We start from the raw sequence: 12,555 nt of genomic DNA on the forward strand, positions 1-12,555 counted from the left end.
AAGCATCCATATTGAGAAGAACAATGGCCAAACCGGAGGCATATGTTGATTGCATAAAATACAAGTTCATGGCATACTTATAAATACTTATTAAGGATATAGGAGCCTCAGGATCTTGAACAATATGGGGAAAAGTGTCCCAGAGCTTGCAACCTCCAGAAGAGGTATTTTTAGACTTGTTGATCATTTGACTGTGATGGAGAGCCGCCTGCAGAGCTCTGAGTGAGTGTCTGATAGAAACAGGGTTGTCAGTGCACCTTCTCAGCATCACAATGTGGTTGAAACTGAGTGTTGTCCTTGAACACTTGAAGTATGGTTCACATTAAGGAATATGGATATGTTGATGGGTTTCTCAGTGGGATGGAAGAGCTCTGTTTGTCTGGATAGGGTAGGATGTTCAATGCTCCTTCTCTTAATCAGAAATATGGTTGACATTGAGGAGCTTCAGGTGTCTCTTGAACAATTGATGTGAGGTTCACATCAGTAACATAGATGTGGTGAATGGATTGTCAGTGCGATGGAAGAGGTCAGTGTGCATACTTTCTATGATGGAGCTTGAATTCATTTCTTCAGATACCAGAACCTCACCATGCATTTGCTAACAGAAAATCTCTACCAGTTGTATCTAAAAATCATGTCTTCATCTGAGAAACATTCTCCCTCTTGATTTCAAAATTTAGTTGTGGTTGCAAATAAAGTGATGTCCACACAACCAATAGTACCTCATTAGTACTCACTTTTCTACAGTCTTTAGGCACACAGCTTCACACCTTGGCATGGAGTTGGATCATCTCTACCTGCTGACAACTGCTACAGGTAAGTGCATTCCTAAGAGCAGGGCTAAGAGGGAGCCACAGACTGAAGAGATCATAGCATCCTCCCTATAGGTGTCACTCCTAGGTTCAGCTGGTGCAGTCTAGGGCTGCCCTGAGGAATCCTGGAGCTTAATGAAATGTTACCTGCAAGGATTTTGAGTCAGTTAGCTTTCCATTTTCTATAATGGTACGCTGGGTGAGGCAGAAGCCTGGGCATGTGATTGAATTGGTTGGATGGATACTCCCATGCACTCGCAGAACAAACTCTGTAGAGAAACTTCAGGATAGATTCAGACTGGATACACAATGTCTTTACCTATTTGACTTTTGTTGGAACTCTTTGATGATTTCACTCTCTATCTGATGAGAACATAGCATGATCAACATGCTGTGAATAAATATGGAATTTCAAGTATCTCTACAATGTGTAGAATCATTAGGGTATATGCTTTGATGGCTGTAGTTTGGACACAGAATAGTTTTATTAATTAATTAATTAAATAAATAGTTATTTAATTTTTTTGGTGAATTCTCCAAACTGATTACCAGTGATACTGCACTTCCTTCAAGGGTGAGAGAGGATTAGCCTTTCATGACGTCCATGTCATCACTTGTACTCTTGCTTCCCATCATCTGAATGAGGTCAAATTAGAACATTAGGATTCCTTTATCTGCCTTTCAACTGGCTAAGGAATCTGGTTGTAGGACACATAAAACCTACCTGATCTGTAAATTCTCCCTGTTGCGTAGGTTTACTAGTGCAGGAAGGTGCTGTGTAGCTTGAAGGAAGAACAAAGACATCAGTGATCTCATGCAGTACCAGGCCTTGCAGTCTACAACATCTTCCTTCAGGTAAGATGGACCCCTTAGTGCCTGTTGCTAAACAACAACCAACTCCTTTCTAATTGAATTTTTGGCCTGAACCATAGGAAAGAGTTTGTTGTAGTAAACATGGCAAAAGTCCATGGTTAGAGATGATGCAATCCCTGGCAGAACAGAGTGCTCATGGTCATGTTGTCAAACTGTCTTATAAATGTTTATGGTCATATCAAGTATATTATTTCTGTTCTCAGCTCTCAGCATGCAGTATGTATGAACTGATGCAGACATTTATGATGGTCAAGTGCTGAGAATGATTGGCAGAGTACTCAGTCACAGATGAGCCAACGATGTCACCCTCTCACCAAAATATTAAACATCTGAAGGAAAGGAGGGAATATGGGATGCTTTTCCTCAGAGGATTAGGACTTGAACATCAGCATCCTGCTGCCTGACCCTGGTGTTTGTACCTCCTTCTTCCCCTGCTGGATTATGGGTTTATCTAAGAAGGACCATCTCATGAATATGCAAATTACTTGAGTCTATGGTGGTAAATACAAGGATTCCACACTCCCAAGGCAACATCTAGTCTGTGTCCTTTCCACAGTCAGAGTCACACCATCCCTAAGGATGGAATGGAGCTGGATCATCCTCTTCCTCCTGTCAGTAACTACAGGTAAGTGGGCTCACCAGCTCCGAATCTGAGGAGGAGACAGAAACTGAGGTGACATTGACATCCACTCTGCATTGTCTCCACAGACGTCCACTCTCAGGTCCAGCTGCAGCAGTCTGCGGCTGAGCTGGTGAGACCTGGGTCCTCAGTGAAGTTGTCCTGCAAGGCTTCTGGCTACACCTTCACCAGCTATGAAATATACTGGGTGAAGCAGAGGCCTGGACAAGGCATGGAATGGATTGGGTGGAATAAACCTTCAAGTGGTGGTACTGGCTACAATCAGAAGTTCCAGGGCAAGGCCACACTGACTGCAGACAAATCCTCCAGCACAGCGTACATGGAGCTCAGCAGCCTGACATCTGAGGACACTGCGGTCTATTACTGTACGAGACACACAGTGCTGCAACCACATCCTGAGTGTGTCAGAAACTCTGGAGGTGCAAGAAGCAGTCCCAGGCCTGAGAAGACAGAGAACACTAGCCTGGAGAATTGCTCAGAAATTATCATTTTGAACATTCATTTTTCTACTTCCTTTTCAGTCTTATAGTGTCTTTGTCAATTTTATAAAATGACATCTATGAATAAAGTGATGTTGATTTAGGTTACCCCTACAGTACACCAGACCTTTCAACAACTTCACCTGTGACCACTTCCATAACCACATTTCTTACTTAAGAAAACAATAAAAAGTGAAAACCATGATGATGCCTTTATACACACCAGCTCCCGCTCACCAGGCAAACTAAGGCCGGTTGTAACAGTGGTCCAGCTTTCTGCTAGAGGCTCTGCAGTATCCCAGGTGAGGTGCTACCTGTGATGAAACTTATCTCCCCCAGGTCACTCTAGCCAGGTTGCTAGAGACCAGCTCCAGCACACAGGGTAAACTGAGGCAGGTGGTAGCACTGCTGATTGGTCAGCTGGTGGTTGATATTTTTCTATGTACTTTAACTCTTAATCTTTTAGGCTGCCATCTCTGCTATTTACACTTTCACTTTGAAAGTTCCAGGCTGGTGGCCTTACTGTTTATACCTTGGCTGACAAAGGAAGCAGATTTTTGTGGACCTCACACACACACATGCACACATACAATCAATAGAAATACACAAGAGCTCTCAAAGACACTATTCATCCACATACACATGAAGATACAGAATATATATATATATATATATATATATATATACATATACATATTTACATGCATACATATAGAAAATATATAATGAGAGTCAGACATAAACAGATAGATGCATTTTTGGGTGAAGAAGATGGCTTCAACTACTGTCTAGTTCTCTCTTGGGTTTTTATATGATCGGATACAAAGACTCTCTATGTATGGAAAAATTATCTCATTGAAAATAGATAGAATATTTACATAAAAAAGAGTTACAGAAGGACTATTGATCCTACTATCTAACAAGATACTTTGTTTATCACAAGTTTAAGGCAGTAGTTTTACTGTATGCTCATTATGAGATCAAAGTAGAAGTTTTATCTTTTTCTAAATTTACATGTGCCTAATATGTTCAAAGAAATGTTTTTATGTCAACGTTTTTGCAGGATGCAGGTGTCTCTCTTGTCCTGTGTAGATAACCACTTATTCTTTGTTTCTATTTTCATATTATCATTTTTTATCATTGTATAAACCTTGGCCCTATCCTTGGACTAAACCTTAAATGAATGTATTTTCTTGATTATTCATTTATTTCAATCTTGTTTTACTTCTCCATGTAATTCACATGGAGGTTCATAGAGCTCCTTAGAGTTTTCTCTATATCGTAGGAGGATTTAATCTCATTTGAATCAATTAGAAGCCATTATCAGGAATTATAAAATATCTGTAGGAAATCTACCCAACACAGAGGGTAGCAACTATGTGGGATAGGATTATCCTTTAGGCGAGAAGAGTCTATACCATGCCAGATATTTGGAACAAGCATGGAAAGGCAGGATAGCAATAATAAGTGATCCTGCTTCAACCAGGGACACACCCATTCATCTGTCATGCAAGAAGCAGTGGGTGCCTCCAGGAAGCTCATGTACTTGCTTTTGCCAATCCAGCATGTGATTGCTCCCAGCAATGCATGATAAAATATCCCTACATTACAGGAGCAAAGAAATTTTTCTAGAATAACTGGGAATAATAATATGAATATGGCCTGGAAAATCCAATCACCAAACTTTGGTCAAACAAAACCTCATTTAATCATTTCAATTCTGACATAACCTGAGGGTGTGTTTGTAACTCTGGCTGTGTGTTCCAGCAGAAGTTCCAGTCTCTTCAATTATAAGATATACTTTTATTAGAAAGCATTGCCACAGAAGTATAATTCCTGTAATTTGGTTAAAAGTATTATTAAATAATTTCATAGAACTCATTTCTCACCTCACTGTATGTACATACCTTTGGCCCATATTTCTTTCCTTCCCTCCCACTCTCAGTAACAAGCCCTATATTCACAAGCAGTTACAGAACACTGAAGCAGCATCAACTTTCACAGTCCATTGTATACATTGTTATGTGGTGGTGCATATATAATTGTATAATCCTTATGCATTCATCTCATGATAGACATGTATTTTATTTCCATAATGTAGTTGTTGCAGACACTGCTGCAATAAAGTTTGATGTTCTAATGTTTCTCATATTTAGTTCATTTTGATCAGTTTTTTGTATTCAACCTGCTGTAAAGGCCTGTGTACATTGTATGAATATGAAAGATGCTGTAAATTCTCATAACAGCAGCTTTGGAGATTTCAAGTCACTGTCGATATCACAACCTCTTTCTATAAATAAATCAGATAACCTTGTCCCAGAGTGAAGCAACTATAGCAGGCCAGAAATATACCGAGTGGTTAGGCGTTGATGTTATAGCCACAGCATCTGCGCAGGGCTCAGGGAGGGGATATGGGATGCATTTCCTCAGAGAGGCTTGGCACTTGAACCTCAGCATCTGCTGCATGATCCAGGTGTTCTGCACTGTCTCCTTCTGCAGCTGGATCTACTCCTTATTTAAGATGTACATTGGTCATGAATATGAAAATTTTTTGCCTCTATGGTTGCTACAAACAGGGATGTCCTCAGACCATAAAAACCATGTGATCAAGTACCCAAGATGGCGACGAGTGGGGTGGACCTTGGTTAGAAACTGGAGTAATCGAGTCAAAGATTTGGACTATTTTCTTAACCAGGAACACCAAGCTTCCAACTCCACCACAGCAGTAGAATTCCACTGTTCAACAGAAAAAAACTACAGAAATCCTGCACATCCCTGAATGTACAGAGAGCACAGACCAGCTGGCAAGGAGCCGCTGCAGTGGCAGCAGCCGCCTAAACAGGTAGCCGGGGACACAGGCAAAAGAGGGATTTGTGCAGTGTCTGGAAGACCTGGACAGAAACAGGCCCAGGGGGATCAGATAGCAGGCTTCTGGTGGTTCACCGTGAGACCCTGAGCCTGCACAGAGCACGGACCCCCATAGAGAGCAGCTGCAGAGCCTGTAGACACTCAAATGGTTAGTGGAAATAGCTGGCAAGGCCCCGCCTACTAAGGCAATTGCCAGGGTGTTTGGAAGAGCTGGACTGAAATAGGTCTAGGGGGAACAGACAGTGTGCTTCTGGGGGTCCACCATGGGACCCTGAACCCGCACAGAGCACCGATCCCCTAGAGAGCAGCTGCTGTGGCTGCAGACTCTGAAATGGGCAGTGGAGGTCGTTGGCAAGGCTGAGCCTTCTGAGGTGTTTACCATGGAGTCCTGAAGATCTCAACAGTAACAGGTCCAGGGGTAACAGAGAGCATGCTTCTGGAGGTCCACAGTGAGACCTAGAACCGGCGAGCAGCGCTGCTGCTGCAGACTCTCAAGCGGGTAGCCTGGAGCAGGCAAGATCCCACCGGCTGAGGTGATAGCTGTGGTGCTTGGAAAATCTGGACAATACTAGGCCTAGTGGGAACAGAGCATATTTCTGGGAACCCACAGTAAGTTTCAGAACCCATGCAGAGAGCACGGACCACCCTGAAGAGCAGCTACCAGGCTTCCAGCCACCAAAGCGGGTAAATAGAAACAAAGACAAGGCCCCACCTTCTGAGGTGATTAGTGTGGTGACCCACCTGCTGGTGTGATTGGCATGGTGTCTGGAAGATCTAGACCATACTAAGTCCAGGCGTATCAGAGAGCGTGTTTCTGGGCTCATCAGTCTTCAAAGAGTCCCAGAACTTGACAGGAGATGAGGCAGGTGGGGATACACCAGCCAGCTGCAGTGCTAAAGCTTCACTTACAGCTTGTCTGGTCTGTTATAAGAATTTAGAGGAAGGGTGCACTCTTCCCAGCAGTGGGACAGGTGCCTGTCATTGTTAACCAGGAGCTCTGTATCTGAGACTGTACTGTGGGTGGTGTATCTCCAGGCTGGAACTACTGTCCCAGAAAAAACACAGGATAACGGGTGGCTCTGACTTCAGACCCACCTGCTAGGCCTGAGAAAGGCCCAAGGTGAGTAGGAGTGCAAATCTAAAACCAGAGCTGAGGGTGTTTGCCTCACCTGCGCCTGCTTTCTTCCTCTCAGACCATTAGTGGGCCCATTGCCCCAGGGGGAACAGAGAATGTGGATCTGAGCCTACCAGTCCACAGGGACAATCAGGACCATCACGGGGACCAAGCAGCAGCAGATATTGCCCCCCGACACAGCACTAAAGTAGTACACCCAGTTGCTCTAATCTAAGAACCTGGAGGAAGGATGCACACTGCCCAACATCTAGACAGGTTCCTGCCTGTGATAACCAGGAACTTGGTATCTGAGACTAGGCAGTGTAACTCCAGACTGGGGCTGCTAGCCCAGGAAAAAACACAAGGAAACAGGTGGTTCTGATCTCAGGAAAACCTGCAAGTCCTGAGAAAACCTCAGGGTCTAGAAACCACTTCAATGATAGCACAAAACCAGAACTCTGAGCCAAGGGTGTTTGCATCAATTGCGCCTGCTGTCTTCTTCCCTGACAACCTGCGGGCATGCTGGCCGAGGAGGAATGGAGAGTATAGATCAAGCACACCAGCCCTTACAGACCCAGAGCCCATACAAAATCCCAGGCAGCTGCAGTCACAACTCCAGCCACAGCTTTAAGGCTTCCCACTGCCGAGCAGGTGTGCCTGTGGGCGTGTCACACTGCACACTCTTTGTCTCCCTCTTTGGATGCTCTATGGGCCTGTTGGCCCAGGCAGAAGAGAGAGTGTGGATCAGGTCCCCAACCTCAGAGACAGCAAGATGGCTACAGGTCAACGCAAAACCTTAAACAACAAAACCCAAAAAGATATAGCATCTTCAGATCCCAACTATCCCACTGAAATCAACCCTAAGAACTCAAACACAATTGAAATACAAGAAAATGACCGCCAATCCATAGTAATGAAGATGATAATGGAGCAAACAAATAATATCAGAAAACAAACACAGGAAGATGCAGCCAAACAAACTGAAGACATCAAAAAGGCCTATAGAGAGGAACTTGGAAAAATCCAGGAAAAGACAAACAGCCAGATGATTTTTGTTTTGTTTTGTTTCCTTTTTTAATTAATTTATTCTTGTTATATCTCAATGGTTATCCCATCCCTTGTATCCTCCCTTTCTTTCCTCCCTCCCATTTTTCCCTTATTCCCATCCCCTATGACTGTTCCTGAGGGAGATTACCTACCCCTGTATATGCTCATAGGGAATCAAGTCTCTTCTCGGTAACCTTCTGTCCTTCCTCTGAGTGCCACCAGAACAATTCAAGATCTGAAGGCCCATAGAAAGTCACTGGAAGAAACTCAAGAAAACACAAACAGTCATATGAAGGAAATCAATAAAACAGTTCAAGATCTGAAGATGAAAATGGAAACAATGATAAAAACACAGACAGAAGAAAAAAGGGAACAAACGAACTCAGAGAAGCATGCAAGTAATACAGACCTAAGCTTCTCTAATAGAATTCAAGAGATGGAAGAACGAATCTTGGCAGTAGAAGATTCTATGGTAGAACTTGAAACAAGTATTAAAGAAAATGCTAAATTTGAAAAATTCCTGACACAAACATCCAAGAAATAAAGGACACCATGAACAAAATTTGAGGATAATAGTAGTTGAGGAAAGAGAGATGCCTGGCTCCAAGGACCTGAAAATATCTTTAAAAAATCATAGAAGAAAATTTCCCCAATCTAAGGAAAGAGGTGCAAATAAACATACAAGAGGTGTATAGAACACCAAATAGAATAGACCAGAAAAGAAAATCCTCCCGCCACAAAATAATCAAGACACAAAATATACAGAATAAAGAAAAAATATTAAAAGTGGCAAGGGAAAAGGGCCAATAAACATTTAATGGCAAACCTATCAGAATTACACCAGACTTCTCAACAAAGACCATAAAAGCCAGAAGGGCCTGAACAGAGGTCCTGCAAACCCTAATAGACCATAGGTTCCAGGCAAGACTACTCTACCCTGCCAAACTTTTAATACATATTGATGGAGAAAACAAAATTTTCCATGACAAATGCAAACAGTTCTTGACCGCTAATCCAGCCTTATCGAAGTTAATAGAAGGAAAACACCAAACCAAAGTGACAAACTACAACCAAAACTATATGGGATTTAGATAAATAAACTGTCTCAAAAACAGGCACATAAGTACTCTTCTGCAACCAACATCAAAATCATGGGACTTAATAGCCACTGGTCACGAATATCACTCAACATTAGTGGTCTCAATTCTCCAATTCCCCAAACTCACCACAGGTTAAGAAGTTGTATCGGGACTGAGCACATCCTCTTACACTGAGGCTAGGCAAAGAAGCCATGCCAGGGGTCTCCTGGTCAAAAATAGGCGACAGAATCCATGTCTCAACCAGCCTCTGCTCTCCTTACTAGGGGATCCACATGAAGTCTAAACTGCCCATCTGTTACATGTGTTTTGGGGGCCCAGATCCAGTCAAAGCATAGTCATTGGCTGTTGCTTCAGTCTTAATAATCCCCATGAGCCCAGGGTATTTGAATTTGTTGGACTTGTGGAGTTCTTGTCCCCTCCAGATCCTTCTATCCTCCCCACCCCTTCCACAAGGATCCCTGTGGTCCTTTGAGGCGTTTGATCCAGTTGAAATGGAGTTTTGTGCAGAGTAGTAATTATGGAAATATTTGCATTTTCTGCATAGAGACATTCAGTTAGTACAAGTATCATTTGTTGAAGATGCTTTTGCTCCCATTTTATGGAATTGGATTCTTTGTTAAAAGTCAAATGTCCATTGGTGTGTGTGTGTGTGTGTGTGTGTGTGTGTGTTTATTTCTGGGCCATTAATTTGATTCCATATATTAACCAGTTTGTTTCTATGTCAGTACCATGCAGTTTTTATTAGTATTTCTCTGTAGTCATGTTTGAAATCAGAAATAGAGATACCTGCAGAAGTTCTTTTATTGTATAGGATTAAAAAAAAACAAATCTCAACTTTTTTGTTGTTGTTTTGTACATATGAAGTTGAAAAATGTTCTTTCAAATTAAAATCTGTAGATAATTTTGTTGATGTTTTGTTGGGAATTACAGTGAATCTGTAGATCTGTCATACAGATCTTTCACTTTACTGGTTAGAGTAACACCAATGTACTTTATATTATTTGTTTCTATTGTGATGGGTGATGTTTCTCTATTTTTTCTCATCCGTTTGGGATTTGGGTATAGGACGTCTACTGTATTTGTTAAGATTAATTTTAAATCCAGCCATGCACTGAAGGTGTGTTTCAGGTGTAGAAGTTCTCTGGTAGATTTTTGTGGTCACTTATGTGTACAATCATTTGTAAATAGAGACCCTTTGGTTTTTTATTTTCCCATTTCTTTCCCCTTGATTTATGTAGTTATCTTATTGCTCTAGATAGGATTTCAAATACTACATTGAAGAGTTGTGGTGAGAGTAGGGAGCATGTGTTATCTCTGACTTTAGTGGAGTTGCTTTAAGTTTCCCAGCAATTAATTTGATGATGTTTCTAAGTTTGCTATATATTGCCTGTATTGTACTTAGGCATGTGCCTTGTATCTCTGTCTATCTAAGAATTTTAACATAAAGGTGTGTTGGATTCTGTCAAATGATTTTCTGTATATGTTCACTTGCAGGGACACACACACACATTCACATACACACACACACACACACACACACACACACACACACACACACACATGAATTTGTCATATACATTGCTCATGGCTACACTAACACACTGGAGCTTTTAGTGAGTAATTCAGCCCCAGAGCTGTCATTCTCAAAGCCTCAGCAAACACATCCAAGACTCTGAAAATCATTAGTCATGGCCTTCCATGAATAAGAGAATACTGAGCTTAGGGGAGCTAGATGCAGAGAGAAGAGTGTTGCCTCAGGACCCACTCAACATTTCTTATATTTAAAAATACATGGAAAAAGGAAAACACCACCCCTGCTAAGTCTTTACACACAACCATACAGCCCACCTGTAATACATATGCTGAATTTGCAATCAGAATCAACCACAGCTCATTTTTTAATTCTAGTTACTTCTCCGATGGGCAAATATTTTCTATAGATCTGAACTGATCTGTAGGTGCCACATTTGTTCCTATTTGTGGTGTTTTGAAGTTTCTGTCTCAAGTATAGCTTCAGGGATGAGAAAACTACTTTGTAGACAGCATATACCTCCTGTCTATCTCTAGTTTTTAGTCTGTTAACTCACTACTTCGTCAGTGGTCACTTCTATTGCAAGATATAACAGCCCCTAGAGTAAGGACTGTGGTTCATGGAGACATAGTTTGAGGCACAGCTCACCTTCCATTGTTGAAATATCTTCTCAAAATCAATAGCTACATTGCAAGGAAGAGAAGTAAGCAAGCTATCCCTGTGTGAGAAGTTACTCAAATGAGTTATCAGGACCAGCAGGCAGCACTGTAGATTCAACAATTTTCTAATAAGGAGCAGCTGAGGCAGATAAGGAAATTGTTCACTGAGTGTATTCTAGCCTTCTCTGTGGGTTTCCTTGCCAACAACATTATGTTCAGAGACCATGTGTTGTTGACACATACCATTTCCATGCTACAACCCTGGAGATGTTACTGGTGCCTTAGAACCCTAAGCAACATGGGGGAAAGTGTTGCAGAGTTTGTTGCTGCTATAAGAGGTGTTCCTATTCCTGTTGGTCATTGGATTGTGCTGGACAGCAGCGTCCAAAGCTCTGAGTAAATTTCTGATAGAAACAGGATGGTCAATGCACCTTCTCAGCATTGCAAATGTGGTTGACCATGGGGAGATTCATGTCATTTTTGAACACTTGAAGTGTGCTTCACATTAAGGAACATGGATATGGTGACTAGATTCTCGGTGGGTTGGAAGAGCTCTATGTGTCTGGATGGGGTAGGATGGCCAGTGCATCTTTTCATCATCAGAAATATGGTTGACACTGAAGAGCTTCAGGTGTCTGTTGAAAACTTCACATGTGGCTTCCATATATGAACATGGATGTGGGGAATGGATTGTAAGTGCAATTAATGAGCTCTGAGTGGACGAATGTTAGGATGTTGTTTGAATGCATTTTCTCAGATACCAGAACCTCACCATGCATTTTTTCCCTATTTCCTCTATATGGATGGTGGTGGGTCAGAAGCCTGTCTATGGGATTTCATTGGTTGGATAGATATCCCAAGCACTGGCAGAACAAACTCAGTAGAGAAATTTCAGACAGATTGACAGTGGATGCACTCATAACGTCCAACACAGCCTACACTGTCATTATATATTTGTCCTTTGTTTGAAATCTAGGACGATTCCATTCTCAGCTGCTGTGAGTAAAGCATGAGTAACATGCTGTGAGGAAATATGAAAGTTCATGTGTCTCTATAATAAGTTGCACAGTAGTTTGACTACATGATTTGGAGGGCTGTAGATGGGATACAGGATAGTTTTATTTATTTATTTTTTTATGAATTCTCCAAACTTATTCAAAAGTCAGTACACTTATCTAAACCTTCATCAAAGGTGAGAGAGGAACAACCTTTCAGGACCTCCATGTCATCATTTGTATTCGTGCTGATCATCATATGACTGAGGTCAAATTAGAATAGGAAAATTCCTTTCATCTGCCTTTCAGCTGTAAGATAAGGACTTTTCTTATAGGACACAGAATAAAACTACCTGCTATAAATTCTCCCTGTTGGCCAGGTTTCCTATGCAGGAAGGTGCTGTGTAGCTTGAAGGAAGAGTAAAGACATCAGTGAT

At 41.8% G+C, this 12,555-nt stretch overlaps 1 gene segment (V, D, J or C); it reads left to right on the forward strand.

Moving 5' to 3' along the window:
- LOC311603266 (immunoglobulin heavy variable 2-5-like) overlaps positions 1 to 1,923 on the forward strand; it is a 153,295-nt gene extending 151,372 nt beyond the window's left edge. Inside the window, exons 3-4 of the V gene segment in view lie at positions 748 to 816; positions 1,889 to 1,923.
- The last annotated feature ends 10,632 nt before the right edge of the window (positions 1,924 to 12,555 follow it).

Source organism: Acomys minous, assembly GCF_964271855.1.
Source record: "Acomys minous genome assembly, chromosome: 8".
Lineage (NCBI taxonomy): Eukaryota > Metazoa > Chordata > Mammalia > Rodentia > Muridae > Acomys > Acomys minous.